The sequence below is a fragment of the Mustela erminea genome, chromosome 19 (assembly GCF_009829155.1).
Source record: "Mustela erminea isolate mMusErm1 chromosome 19, mMusErm1.Pri, whole genome shotgun sequence".
Classification (NCBI taxonomy): Eukaryota; Metazoa; Chordata; class Mammalia; order Carnivora; family Mustelidae; genus Mustela; species Mustela erminea.
The window spans coordinates 31,843,658-31,859,195 of record NC_045632.1 but is presented as its reverse complement, the minus strand read 5'-3'; the positions used below and the strand labels follow the sequence as shown (position 1 = coordinate 31,859,195).

The window sequence follows — 15,538 nt, the reverse complement described above, 5'->3', positions numbered from 1 at the left end:
CGTTGCTGGGACTTGGACAAAAGAATGAACTCTGAACTTTTCCTTTGACGGATGGAGGTCATTAAAACCGTGGTGGGGGCCCCTTCAAAGGCAGGTGTAGACCAGGCTGTCCCTCAAAGCGCCTAATAAAGAGAGAACAGGCAATTGTGTGGGACTCGGAGAAGGGGAACTTCTGAGAGATTCACTCAAGTGCTTCAAAGAAATCAATGAGCCACTCTGGCCGATTGACAGGGGCCAGAAGCAACGCGACATTCCCTCTACCACCCATTGAATGGGTGGCTGCCTCAATTGTTCCCAAACAGGGACCACGACAATAAATGCTCCGGGTCCTTTCATGGGTACCCCGGGCTCCTGGGTCTTACACTAGCAAGAGAATCCACAGAAAGGGACACCACTGACACCCACTTTAAATTCCATCCATTTTAATAACATGCCTAGAGATCTCCAAGCAGCTTAAAATATTAAAGGTTTCTTTTAAACATCTGGAAGATAACATCTAATTACTTGAGAGCGCTCCAGGTTATTCATATGTAATCGGAGCTAATCCCACCAACCCAAACAAACAGCAAACAAAAGCACTTCTCCTCCAAGTATCATCTTCTCCGAGCACAGAGAGCCCCTCCAACGCAGCTTCTAGACAACACCAGCCCCCCTAACCCCCCTACCCACCCCCCAAGCCTTGTTCCCAGCACGGCACAACCAGCTGGGACCACATGCTGCCCCCTGGAAGGGCAAATCCAGAAATGCTGACCTCCTGGCAGTCGGCAGGACAAGTCAGCTAAATAGATTGACTGCAAATAACTTGAGTCATCCAAGTTCAAGCATGAAGGGAAATGAAAGCTCAGGAAATTTCACCTCCCTCCTCAGGGTGCTTTTTTTTTTTTTTTTTTTAAAAAAAGGTGTTTTTGCTTTTCACATCAGGGTCAGGAATTTTGATCCCAAAGGTCTGAGCGGAAATACAAATGGGTTTGAGCAAACTGGAAGCTGGGGTCTTGGGGGAGCGCTGTGCCAAATGTATCCTTGGGATCATTTCCCCAGCACATTACACACACACACACACACACACACACACACATGCTCTCAGGATACCAAATTCGGCACCCCTCTCCTGGCGGGGCGATGCTTATTAAGGGTAACGCGATCGGATGAGAAGGGGACGCACGGGGCAGCCGCAAAGCCCAGAGGAAGCAGCTGTGGAGACAAATAATGTAGGTCCCGCCTCCCTAAAATGCACCCACAAGGCAGAGCCACATCCTTTCTGCATTGTCCAAGGACAAATCATCGTGGGTTCTCGAGCTGTTGGCGGTGTCAGCAAGACTGGAGGGAAAACCCTGACTCGTGGGTCCCTGGCAGGGGCCCCGGAAGCACCTAGCTGATGGAGGTCCTCTCTGAACCCTCCTCCCCTCCCTCCCCAACAATGAAATGGACACAGAGGAGCAGGGTTAGCCTCACTGAGTCATAGAAAGAAAAAGACAAAAGAGGTCATGAGGAATCATAAGGACTTTTCCTCTCTCTGGATCCCCAAGAGACAGGGTCTGACGCATGCCAGCGGGTCAAGCAATGCACCGCTTTTCGGCACCCACAGGCAACATCCTGAGTGTTGGGGTTGAGGGTGAACAGCACGGACACAGAGCCCGTATTCATTGCAAGATGGAAATTAAGCAGATAATTTCTCAAATAATGAACTTATGGGACAGATGAGAGATGCTGTGAAGGAGAAACACCCATGGGACGGATGAGGGTACGAGTAGGGGCCCTTCAGGTGATAGGGGCTAGTGGACATGCATTGCTTTACGGCAGAGCCAAGTTAAGGAAGAAGGAAGGTAGGGGCGGAGGATGGGGAGGAGGAGGGAGAAGGCGGGGAGGAGGAACAGTAGGAGGGGGTGAGGAGGGGGAAGAGAAGGCCTAGAGAAGCAAATAGGGCTGTTTGGCTGGTTCGTTCCTCACAGAGGTTGGGGTGGAAATTTCTGGAACTCTCTGGAAGGTGGGGATCTATCTAATTCCTGGGCCTGTTAAATCTGCCCTGAGGCAAAAGACCCGCCACAGGCTTCTGGCTCGAGTTCATTCCATCCGGCCCTCTGTGGACTGCGGAGCAAAGGACGGCCATCACCCTACTCAGCTCAGGGGTAACCTCTCATTCTTTCTTCTAACCCTCTGCTGTTAAACAAACGTATCTGCTCAAAGGTGAACAGAAAGTGTACTAACTTGACTGCTGACCGTCCCCATGTTCTCACCCTTTACTACGGGGTAAACACAGGGCCACAAACTGCAACCTGATTCCACCCTCGAGAAACACAACCTGGTGTCCTATTAGCATGCCTATTTTACAGATGGGCAAACTGAGGCTCAAAGAAGCCCCGTGCCCGCAGTCACACAGCATATAAAAACGCATCTGGAACTTATGCCCCTGTAGCCAGCCTCCAGAATCCATCCCCTTACCCTTCCTCCCAGCAGCTGTCCGGCCCAAGATGCAGAAACACGGCTTACCGGGAGACACCGCAAACTCGGGGCCTGCCTCTGAGCCCCACGGGGCCGGCAGCTTCCAGGTCAGAGGACGGAGGCCCACCCTGGGCACCCCCCCACACACACCCTGCTGCTCGGGGTAGTGCTGCCTCTTTTTTTTTTTTTTTTTTTTTACAGGAAACATCTCAGTTAAATATGCAAGCGTGTTTAATTGCAGGGGCTCAGGCAACTTGTTTATCTTCCTTAAACACTGCCAGGGTGGCTCTCGTTTGTTATCTGGAGTGTGAAATGGAGGCTGACAACAATTAATACGTCCTCCAAGGCAGCTCGGCGGCTCTCTGACGGGAAGCTGTGTACTTCCGAGCAGGCCTGCGAGGAGGTGGCGGGCCCAGCCGTCACTCAGGATCCGGGGGTTGGGGGGTGGGGGGGGCGAGTGACAGCGGCAGCTGACGGCCCCTCCCGCCGCCTCCTGAGAGGCCCCCGTGATAAAGCGGCCCGCTTTGTGGTGTAATCAACTTGCTATACATGCATTACCTCCTAATGAGCGCCGTGTTTAAACAAGTGTATAGAACACATCTGTCCGGGCCTTGAGACTCGAGGCTGTGTGACCAATTTCAGCATCTGAAAGTTAAATTAATGGTAAAGGGTTTAATTGTGAGTAAACAATACCGCATTAAGGAGCAGTAAACACAGCAGTGGGGACCCACCGGCCGACTCTGGCATCACAGATGCGTCCGCCTCGGTGTGACTGCTAATAGTCTCCCCCACCCGAACTCTCTGACAGTGTCCTGAAGCCCATTTGTCATCTAAATGGTCCGTCCCCTTCTCGAACATCATTCTGGCCCACGGTCCGTTCCCGGAGCCTGTGGGGTCTGTGTTCGCTGGAAGGTGGGCAGACGAACCCCGAGGCTGGTGGGGAGGGCCTGGAGAAGTTCCATCTTCTCCACCGAAGCACAGCCCGGAGGGGACAGACACCCCCCAACTCCGATACCCAGTCGACCCAGCGTCTGTCCGGAGCAGCGGGTCCGCCTTGGACTCTGGGCTTCAATGACAATGCTTCCAAACCTGTTTTTTTAAAACACCCTAGGGTGTCTCCCAGGAACAAAGGATGCCTCAAAAGCAAATTAAGTTCCCTTTAATTAAAGATCATAACATACGCCACAGAACATTCCGTCACGGTAGGGGGAAGGAAGAGACTGTCACATGAAATGAATAGGGCTCCACAACTCTACAAAATTAAGAATTACACCGCGAGGACTCCACACCTTCCCCATGCGTTCTCGGCGATTGGCAACACCACCTTGGAAACTGAACTTGGCCATCAAGATACGAGACGGAAGAAGAGCGCGGCGGGCGTCTCCCCCACCTGAATGTGCACAGAGTGAAGCCCTTGGCCTTGGGAAGAAGAAGAATACAGGTCAGGCGCTCTCTGCCTTTCTCTTGCTCACCTCTGTCAGGCTGGAGACGGTTCAGGGGCCAGGTCCTGGAAAGGTTCTGAGGCTCATGCTCATAAGAGGGCAGGGCGGTGCTCTCCAGGGGTGGGGGGTGGGGGCTCATGGTGTCTCTCTCTGCACCTTAAACCCTCCCCACCTGGGAAGGCTTGCAGCTGGTAACTGAGGCTCTGAGAACTTTCCTCTCGTTTGCCCTCCCTGTATCCTGAGCAGAGGAGTGTGCCCTGCAGCTCAGTCCCCATTGGCAGAACGCTGAATTGGGGGGCTGCTGGGGGGGGGACCTCAGCTCTGAATAGAGGAGCCCTGCCCCTGCTCTCAAGGTATGTGTGTTCCTCAAGGACTTCATAGAAAAGGGGGCTGGTGGCGGCCAAGATTGAACATTGAAGGCTCCAGGTTTCTGTTTCTCTCCCTTCAAATGGACAGGTGTGTGCTTTCCAAGACAATAGTCTCCCAGCGTCACATCCAGACTCCCAAGTCAGGAACAAATCCAGGCTCTGCCACTTACACCTCTTTGAGTCTCAAAGTCCCTCATCTGTGAAATGGGTTAATAACTGGGCTGTTGAGGGGATTGGCTCCAAGGGTCTTCAAGTCCATTAGTAAGGTGTTGTGAACAGCGTGTGGCCCAGAGAAAGTGCTCAGGAAATACTGGGCGCTATTCTGACCGGTGAGATGGTGGCCCCTTTGCACACTAATCAAGCTGACAGGTAGGAAGAGTTCAAGGAGACCCAGGGCCACTATCATGTCTGGCCCACCTGGATCACCAGGCTGCTGGGCTCGCCAGCCCATGGGTGTGCGCTGAGCCTTCTTCTCTGCCTGATGGGTCTACTTGTCTCCCCAGCCAAGTGCACACACTCCACACCCACTGGGCGCCAGCTGTGTGACGTGAAGATCAACACAGCTCTGTCCCCATCTTGGCCAGGCACACCTTCCACACTTTTCCGAAAGGCCAGGGCACCGTCCCCACAAGTAGTGTAAGTAAATCCTTGCCTCGTAAAACCAGCTCCTGGTCAAAAGTAGCCCTCGAGCTGCCAGTCAAGTTTGCTGAGCTGCACTTCTTAGAAAGTCTTCCCAACACATTGGCTCATTTTGTTTGTTCTAAATACAGATAACCTCACATCTCTACTTCTGAAACCTCTCGCCCATGATTCTTTTTTTTTTTTAACACTAAATGGTTTTCTATGTTTGTGTTGGGCAAATCTGTGTGCCCCTCAGAGACCCCAGGATTTCTAACTAGGCACTGGAAGGGGCCTTTAGGGAACTTGCCTGAAATGGCTTCAGGACCAACACTTGGCTGGGGGTGAGGTAGAGAGGCTGGACCCCTCCCTCCTTCCTCCACAGGCTACCCTTTCGGTGCCAACCTACAAAAGTCTGGCTCCTTCAAAGGATGCCCAGGAAATTATTACCTCACTTTGCCACGGAGATTGGGTAATGAAGTTTCATGCCCACTAAGGCGGTGTTGCCTTGTCTCTGCTGTTGTCCCTTGGTTTAAAATTATTCCTGGTCTGGCAAGTGTCTCCTCCTATTCCATGTTTGACCACCAAGCCCATGACACACAGAGATGAAGAGTGACCTGGTTGAGATATCTCATTTGTGACAAAGGAGTCCTTCCGTGTTTCCAGGAATAGCCAGAACCAGAGCCCATCGCCCACCTAGGCCATCCACCAATGCCACTATTTGCTGGTCCTACCCTGGTCTCCAGAAGAAGGTGGACTGAGTCCAAGCTGGATTCTCAGTGATAACTTGTAGGCACTCAACAGATGCTTCTAGTCTCTCAGAAATGGAAAGAAATTCAGAAACCCTCTCTTTCACTAATTTTTGCCAAACTTTTGCCTCTGCTCTGAAATTCTAACTTCCCATGAAATCTTTTGCAGAGCCGCTATCAAGACAAAAGGAACAGAGCCCTAAATGTCCTGACCTCAATGTCCCCCCTAATACCCCTTCACTCACAACCCAGCTCACATCAGCTGTGGTCTCTCATCAGAGAACAGGCTAAAAAAATCATTGCACCTTATCTAATTTGTTTTCTGGCTGGTAAGACATGGCCCAGAGAAGTACATTGACTGGTAGAAAGTAACACAGCAATTAGCAGACAGACATCTTAAAACAAACCTGCAGTTGCCCTGGGATAAAATACAGACACATCCCAACACCATCGTCCCCACGTACTCTGTGATCCCATCAAATAATGGGTCCCCCACCGCCAAGGTCTTGTCCAATGGACACTCTGTATATTTAAATTTTTTTTTTTTTTTTGAAAGAGAGAATCAGAGCCCTGGTGGGGGCAGTGCGGGGGACTAGGCAGAAGGAGAGGGAGAGAGAGAACGTCAAACAGACTGCACTGAGCACAGAGCCTGATGCGGGACTGGATCTCTGGACCCTGAGAGCATGACCTGAGCCGAAAGCAAGAGTCAGATGCTTAACCGACTGAGCCACCCAGATACCCACTGACATCCTGTATATTTTAAAGGGGAATGAACCAATTTTCTGCCCCCATCTCCTTTAAAAACAAACAAACAAACAAACAAAACGAAATCAAAAACCATAGGCTGGAAATCCAGCCACCCACATAGGAAGGGAAAAGGTAACCCACTGAGGCAACAGATTCTCTTTTCCTCCCTCCTCTGTGACTTTAGTTTGCCTTGAAAGCCCATTTTCACCACTTATTGATTTTAGTTTTCTCCTGGTTTATGAATGACAGCTTGAATTAAGACAACGCAGGGTGAGAAGCCACCAAGCAGTGCTCGTGATATCCTGTGCTTCCTGACGGAATGCGTCACAGCCGTGGGGCCTCCTGCCCACCCCCTTCTCTGGAGGAGCAGCAGGCAGACAGACACCCCTCTACCCCACCCCGGCCTGGCCATCTGGCACGGGAGTGAGAACGCAGTTCTGAGATGAGGCGAGAGCCGAGAATCACCTCCCAGCTGCCCGTCCCGCAACCTCTTTCTGGACAGAGATGTCCTGTTCACCGAAGTGGCTGTATGTCTGTCCATCAGCAGTTCCAGAAGAGACAAAAGATTCAGCCCTGCCTCTCCCTGCACCGGGTAGCAAACCTGAGCCTGATCGTGCCTGGTGCTTCCAGACTCGCACTTGCAGAGAGCAAACCCACCAAGGCAGCTTTAATTTGCTGAGTTTTCCTCCCCTCGAGGCTTCTCACCTTGGACAACCTTTTGACAGAAACGCCAGTTAGCGCCCCCTCAGAAATCACATTGGTGATGTAGCCTATGCCTTAATCTGTACTGTTAACTCAAACAAAACAGTGTAACACAAACCGTTTAGCCCAGGAATTCTGCTTTTCCCAATCCATGAAGAACATCACTGGGTAAGTAGATCGGTTTATATAAGGACCTCTAGTGCAGCCCTGTTTATAAACTGACCAAAGTGGAAACACGGGAAATATCTAACAAGAGCAGATTGGGTAATATGCTTTGAAAAATCGATTCGATTAAATCCTAGGCAGTCATTTAAACTAAGGAGGATGGACCGTATTTACATGGAAAGATGTTTATAATATAATTGTTAAGTAAATAAGAAAATTAACAAATTAACCACTTAAATATATATAGTCCCATTCTTGGAGGAAAAAAACAACAACAACAACACAACTTCCTGGAGATGTTCCTATTGTTATTTGCATGGCAGGGAAGGAGAAATGAGGCCAGCCAAAATGTTAAGATTTGAGGAGGTTTCAATTCCCTTCTGAGCGATTTCAGGATGGATTCATTTATAATCAGGGAAAAAATGATAAAGCTATTTTCGTGGGGAGTAGGTAGGGCGGCGTGGGCCAAAGAGATGGCCAGGAATAGTGCTCCAAGCTGTCTAATGTCACCCGAAGAGAGTTCCTGTCATGTCATATTTGGAGCAACACAACCAATGCAGGGCGTGTCCTATTCTCTGGTATCTTCCAGTAGCCAGTGGGAGGCCCTGCACAAGTTAGACTAATTTAGAAAGCCTATTCCCATAGTCACTTTGGACAGCAGGAGGTTGATGAGAGTTTTTTCTTTGGACCAAATAGGCAGAGAAGACAGAGGCCCAGAGAGAGAGTCTGACCCAACACCATGGTATATCAAGAGCGGTGTCCATCTCTATGGCCTCACCATCTTCCTAAAGCCAGAGATCCAATCCTGAGTGACGGTCGGACTGAGAGAAGACCTCCCCAACTAGGAAGCTCCCAAGAAGATATTTTTAACCCATTTTGGGGTCAGGGATAAATTTGGTAATCTCATGGAAGCTATAAACCTCTCTAAGAAAATACACGTAAACACAATTGTGCTCACAGTGCAGAGAGCTTATGGGTCATCATGGACCTTCTGTGAGTGACCCAGGGAGTCCGGGGAAGGCTCTGCTCAGGGGTGACTGGTCTCCATTTTAGGTCTCCATTTTAGTCTCCAATTCTGACAATAAGTGCTTGCCTGCACACTTTCCACATCTTCACGTCCAGCACCAAGTTCCAGACTCCCACAGGACAGGACCTGTCCTGTCTCTGGGCCTCCCTGGAGCAGGCCATGTAAGGGCCAACAGGGAGGGGGAGATGATGGAGAGGCAGTGAGCAGCAGTGGAGGTGGCCAACCCCCACCCCCGAAACACCTTCTGTTCTAATAGGAAGGCCGCCATCTTGTCACTCCACAGCTGCCTGACGGGACTTCCTCGGGAGCAAGAGCATCTTACAGGGTTTTGCAAGGATGTTAAAGAGGGCAATTAAAAGGAAGCACAAGTCAGACCTCACACACGATCCTTCCAGATCGGAGGCCCTGCCTTTCTGATCCTCTCAGCTGGTACAGAATTGAGGCCAGCAACAAAAGGTGTTAATAGCCTGATGAGGAACCCATGCTGATAGATGACCCATTATGGTGATCGCTCTTGTGCGAATGGCAAATAGGTTTGATCAATTAGATTTTAATGTAAAGTGGGGCCTGGGGGAGAAAACCAGCAACCAGGAGAGGGAAGACCCTTTGTTACTAATGTGTCTGGAAAAAGCACTTAATTGAGGTCATAATAATATTAGCAGTTCTCATCATCAATAATTCAGCCTTATTTATTACTACCCGATAAAGTCCTGTCAGGTGGGGAATGTAGGGGGCTTTTGTTAGAGACGGGATGCATGGGGGTAGTGCCTTTCTCTCTCTCTCTCTCTCTCTCCCTCTCTCTCACCCGCTGCAGCTGCTGGGACTCAGAACATCCAGGCTTCTCTCGTTCTCAAAATACTTTTTAGCCACACTCTCCCTATAGGTCGAAATGGGAGACAGAAGACAAATTCACCACCGGCACAATGTACCCATCTGCGTCCTCCCTGATTCAAAACAAAACAACAAAAAAAATTTTTTTTTAATTTTTCTTCAAAAAGGTAACTAATTCTGCTTCAGAAACCTGTCAGGAGAAAAACAATTTCTAGTCCCGCATGATTTAGTACCCTAAAGAATAACATAAATTCTGCCTTTTCACATACTTTCAGTCACCTGTGGTTTGTTATCTTTTAAAGCAAAAGAGAGAGCGCGCGTGCATGTGCTAAACGCATGTATAATTGTACAATTAAAGATGCTAGCTCCAGTGTTAAAATTTAAAATGTATTAGTCTCATAAAACCGCCTCATTAGTCTCCGTGTCTTAAAGGACATACTTGTCCATAATGAGGCGAACGCAGGAAATGGTGCAGGGGTGAGGACAAGGGGAAGGAGGAGACATTTGAGCCGGCTGCCATTTCATTTTTCAGAAAGGGGGAGGAAAAACACTTAATAAAGATAATTGGGCTGGTAGTGCCTGTTCCCATCTGGAATCTTAACACAGACAGACCCCAGGGCAGACGATCGGTCATTAACCAGGAAAATAACCTATTTGGAAGGGATCCGTTTGTTTTATAAATGATGCCCCACTTTAGAACAGCTTAACCGCGCTCATAATAAAAGTTCCTCGAAACCCCAGCCAGGGGATGTTGCACACGTATCGATCCGGCTTCTGCTGGTAATGGCTGGATGTGGCTTCCGCTCCGCTCGCGGGAGAGAGCTTTTGAAGTTTGGCTTCTTCTTTTTTTCTATTTTTTTTTTTTTTAAGTCTAAATAGAATTTAAACTGCCCTTCGGTGATCAGTGGCTATTAGCGGCGTGAGTTAGGAAACAGGGAGTCGTGGGGTCAGGAGAGTTGGCCCAGGTGGAGGATGGAGTGGGAGAGGCGAGACCCCCCCCCCACCACCAGCGCCAGGGAGAAGAGAGGTCAGCTCGGAGCTCAGCTGCCTTACAGGGTGGAGGGGAAACGGATTGCCGCAACGGGGCAGAGAGAGTCAAGGCCTTAGAAGAACTCACCCCGCCCCCCCCCCCCCAGCCTGGTCCCTGTGCTCCCCCGATACACAGACACACATGCACACCCATGCATGTGTGTGTGTGTGTGTGTGCGCACACACACACACAGAGCCATGCACACATGCACAAACACACACACACACACACACAGGGCAGAAGCAGTCGAAAAAGTCATTCATCAAAGCTGAACTAGGATTGTACAGATCAAGGCAGTGAGGAGAAGCCCCCGCGCCTGCTCCGACTGCCCCAATGGTAAAGACAATGGGGAGCGATTATTATAATTAGAAATAAGGTTTCAGTGGCAAAGCTCCTCTGATGCACCATTTCCAGGGAAGGTTGCGTAGCTGCTTAGGAGGGTGTGTGAAAGCGGGGTCTTCCGAGACAAAGGGAAACGGGGAGGAGGGGACCGAACCTACGTGCAACCTGCCTTTTAAGGGAAAGGAGGAATCCGAGCTCTGAAGGGGCCAAGTCTCCACAGGGTTCCCCACTGGGGGCAATTCTGCGCGCTCCCACCCCCCCTGCCCCCCACCAAGGGACATTTGGCTTCCCCTTCAGTTTCACCGGAGAACGTGTTCCAGAAAAACCTCCTCCTTCAAAGTTGCTCAAGAACCATTTCCAAGCATCACTTCCTTAAGGCACTGGTCTCTGCCTGGCAGCTGAAGGGAAAGAGGATGAAGGACGCGGGTGTCCCTGACGGCTCCCCTGGGCCACATCTCCATGGCACCTCCTACAAAGGGGTCGGATACGTGTTCTGCCTCCTAGGGTAATCAGGAGGAAACGGGGGAAACGTTTAGTTCAGGACGAGGCATGGATTAGGCACTCAGAAAGGAATCTGAGGAGACAGAAATAGAAAAAGAGGTGAGGAGACCAAACACAGAGACGGAGATGGAGACAGAAGTGGTTGGGCCGGTGGGAGATGGATTCCAGCAGGGGCGGGCACCACGCTAGCAAAGATGGCTGCCACCCCCAACGCCCATGGGTGTCCATCACCCATCAAGGGATGGCTGCCATTTTCTAAGCATGAAGAATAAAGCTCATGCACAGAGCTCTTTAGAATTATCATCCCCATCACCTACAAAGCTAAACTGTGTGTCTGAGCAAAGCCCCCCTCCACCTTTCCCCTCCCTTCTCTACCTTGATTCTGGAGAGAAGGGGGAGGGTGGGGCACGGCCTTACCGAATTTCTCCCTGCATGCTCCACTGTTTCCTCCTGACAGCGTTTGACTATGCTTTATTATTTCCAGCAAAGCCCTTATCATTTTCAATGTGAATTTCAAATCACACTGATCCAGCCCTTCTTAGCTAAAGTCAGCTTTATCAACCACAAGAGATGTGGGATTTGAGAGAGATCTAAGTAAATTCACATTGTTTGGATAAACTCATTCAGGGAGCTCAACAAATCAAAGCCGAAATGGATATGTATTCCAAAGAGACTCAGACAGCCGGGGGGGAAAAAAAAGGAAAAAAAGTTACCATTAACATTTTTATTTCTTAAAAAGAAAAAAAAGAAAAAACAACACACATCGCAGCCCCTCTTTAATGAGTGTGTTCACAACCTCTTTTTGAACCATTACCAGGGCTCCTTAGGACAGCAGGTAAAGCGACAGGAGCCGTGTGGTTGATGACAGCAGAAGCGAGATGCTGGAGAAAACCACATTGCCCACCCCCCCACTGCCGCCTCCCAACTTTGGTCAGCGAGACCGCTATCAAATATGGTAATGGGTGAATTTATGCATTATCCCATAATTTAAGGAACTGTGTGTATCATGTATATTTAAAACTATTTCTCTATAGTTTTAATTATCTCAGTCTGCAGGGGCAGAAAGAAAAAAAAAGCAGGCAGCTCCCTTGCCTGAGACCGAAATGAAAGCATTTGCCTGCTGACAGCTAAGATGTCTGTCCTAGCTGGTTGAGATTTCCTATGAAATTTGCATTGGAAAGGCAGCTTTAAGTATACTTAAAATAAAAAGGGGGCATTTGCATCTAATTTGCTACACTTGCAGTATTAGAGTTTTATCTGAATAAAGACACGTCAACTGGATTTATATAGTCAAGCAGATAGCTGGGAAAGTCAACACCGAAAACATCGGCTAAATTCAACCAAGTTGGAGAGCAGCTAATAGTATTTACAAGTTTGGGGTTTGTGTTGCTGTTTGGTTGTTGATTTTTTCCCCCATTCTACGGATGACTTTAAACCTGTAGCAAATTATCTTCTTTTTATACACATCGGGTAATGATAAGGTTTTAATGAAAGGCATCATTAGAGATAGACTCCTGCTCTCTCCCCCAACACCACCGCAACGTGTGCTTATACAATGGAGTGCTTATAAAATGTGATGTCATGGTGAATCCTGGCGGTTGGGGACTCAGGCAGTTTTGAATCCTGACTTGGACACTTACTGGCCACGTGACCTTGGGCAAACACCTGCTTAGTCTTAGTTTCTTCATCTGTAAAATGGGGATCCTGAGAGTTGTCATTCATCCCGGGTCACCAGGGCTATGCAGTCTTGGGAGCTGCATTAAGATGCCCCAGCAAGGGCACCTTCTGCTGGAAATCCAGCCCCTATCTGCTTGGTGAGCCGGGGATGTCTGTACCCACCCAGGAGGGAGCAGCCTTTTCTAATCCACACACCGGTGCTACATGGCCAGCAGCTCCACCGACCTTGCAGGGAGGTGATGAGCTTTAAAATGAAATGAAAGAGGGCACCTGGTTGGCCCTGTCCATGGGGCCTCCAACTCCTGGTTTCGGCTCAGGTCGTGATATCGGGATCCTGGGATCGAGTCAGCTTCTCTGCCTCTCTCCCTCTCCCTCTGGCCCTCCTTCTGTTTACTTGCATGCTCTCTTTCTCTCTCTCTCTCTCTCTCTCTCTCAAATAAATAAATAAATCTTTTTAAAAGATTAAATGGCATATAGGCTAAGCACTTGAGTAGCATCAAGCACATAGGAAATGTCCAAAGAATGCCAGCTTGATGACAATGGTGATAGTGAGGCTCAACAATGAAATGGAATCCAGCTGATACACTGGAGGGAGAGTTTTGGCATAGTCTTCACTCACCTTGAAGATGCCGCTGTACAGACCTGTCCCATGGAGATCGGGCTCTGGTGTGATCTGTCCCAGGTGATTCTCTCCGGCTCTGCAGACCAACCTCGTGATGCCGGCAGGGGTGGCCCTGATGCCTTTTTGATTTGGAATGCATTTCCCCTCAACACCCTTTCCCCAGCTGGCTGGGGTGGGTGGCGGGGGAGGGCAGTAAATCCCAGGCTTTTGGCACAGCCTCAGGCAGCTGGGACCAGATTCCTGCATGCTGGGAGGCCCCCTCGGTGGCCACCTTTCCTTCTCTCTCAGCATCGAAGGAAACACCCTCTCAGGGAGGGAGCACTGTACCCCCTGCATTGGCCTTCCCGCCTCACCATTCCCTGAGAAGCCCACCCAGCCTCGAAAACTTCCCAGCGACATCTCCAAGGAACTGGACCCCTAGGGCTTTCCACCAGGAAGCAAGGTGCTTAGGCCAGTCTCGTGGGATCTCCACCCCTGAGGCTCCCTCCTCCACCCCTTCCCTTGCCTCAGAGCAATCCTGGCTTCCAACCAAGGCTTTCTACTCACTCCCCCGGGGGTACTGGGGCAAGTCTCATTCCCACTCTGAACCTCGGTTTCTTCATCTGTAACATGGGAGTAGAAAGGCTACCTGATTCTCAAGTCTCTTGTGGTACCCAGTAGCTGGGGGCAAATCACAGAGAAAGGGACGAGGCCATCATATGCCGACCCCCACTGGGCAGAACAGGGTCCCGCTGCCCAGCCACAGACCAATGGCCAAAAGTCCTGATGCAGCCTACAGAGCCGGGAGCCCCTCTATCCATTTCAGGGACAGGTCAGAGAGCCACTGGCCAATGCAGATGTCTGAATGGATGGGAAGCAGGAGACCACCCACCTACGTATGACTGCCAAAGCCTGCATCTGGGCGCACTGGCACACGGGCTGCAGGTTTTAATGTTTTAGCAGGAAAAACAATATTAAAAGTGTTTCCAGTGTCAATGAGCAAGCTCCCCGGGGCCAAGGAGGCAGTGTCCCCCAGCTGGTGGCTTCCTCATGGCCTTCATTTCCACAGTCTTACACTCAGGAGAGTGTCATCCCCAAGCAACAGAATGACATTTCCGAACAGATCTCCGAGGCGGTGTGTGAGGGGGAGTGAACCCCCCAGGGCAAGGATAAGCATACCTGTTTATCTGGAAAGGGAGCTCAGGAAGCACTGTGAGGGGGTGGGGAGGAGAGACGGGAAGGGAGGAAAGTCTGTCCGAGCGAGCGGCTTCGGGAGCAGGACCCCAGTGGGTAACTGGGGGCTCGAGCGTGCTGGGCAGCTCCTGAGAGGCTGCAGAAAGACACCACAAAATGGGGGTACTTACCCAGCAACTCCCATGCCTCACGGGTTGAGGGCATTCCCTGGGGCTTGACTTCTCAGGACTGTTCCCCCTGGGGCCATGAGGACACTCAGGCAGAGACACTCAGCCATTGGCGAGCATGAGAAGTGACCACGAACGACCTCTCAGATGTCTGCCGCACGCACTCCACCTGGCATTCTGCGGAAACAACCAGGATTACCCCATTTTGCAGATGGAGAACCTGCATCAGGTTCAGGCTCAGGTTCACAGGCATGCATGCAGAGAAGTGAGAGAGCTAGAACTCGAGCCCCATCATGGCCAAGTCCAGAGCCTCCGCCCTGCCTGACCTCCCCCATCCCCACCCAGGGGGTACAGGTCCAGCCCCTGTGAGCTGGAGACAGTGCAATGAAAAATAATGTAAGATACAAGGGAACATGAATGGGAGTCAAAAAGCAGAAAAAAAAATCAAAATCAAAATAACTTCTGCTCATTCCTGCAAAACAAGCGCTTGGCACAGAGAGAATGCCCAACAGGGGTTAGTGTCTATGTTTCTAACTTTGCTGACAAATACACAAATAATCTCCCTTTGGAGAAACAAAGGCAGAAGCTCAGAGGACTTGGAGACTGGCACGCTCCTTCCCAGCAACCAGAACAGCTACAGAAGAGATGAAGAGATGCCCAGATATTGGTACAACCCCATCCACCCAGCACTGGATCCCCCCAAGGGAGTGCAGAGCCAAGACCAGGAGAAGCTGGAGGGGGCTGCTCCCTGGGGCCCACAGGCTAGATTGGGCAGTTGGGTGGGGAGAGATAAGAAAAGGGACAGAGGACACTCGGAGGAGGAGGGGACCCTCCATGGGAATATTCCCTGGGTGACTCTAGAAGCCTACTTATGAGCTACCCTCAAAAAGCCTCCCTTTGTAATAGCTTAATGGCCTGGAATGTTCCATCAGCCAAGT

General features: G+C 50.3%; 1 long non-coding RNA gene across 1 annotated transcript; it reads right to left on the bottom strand.

The window, feature by feature from the left end:
• Nucleotides 1-2,605: 2,605 nt before the first annotated feature.
• On the bottom strand, nucleotides 2,606-13,678 carry LOC116580278. The gene is made up of 3 exons (XR_004281580.1): nucleotides 13,258-13,678; nucleotides 2,998-3,084; nucleotides 2,606-2,832 (listed from the first exon to the last, which is right to left on the bottom strand). It is a non-coding gene; the product is annotated as an uncharacterized LOC116580278 (long non-coding RNA).
• Between the last annotated feature and the right edge of the window lie 1,860 nt (nucleotides 13,679-15,538).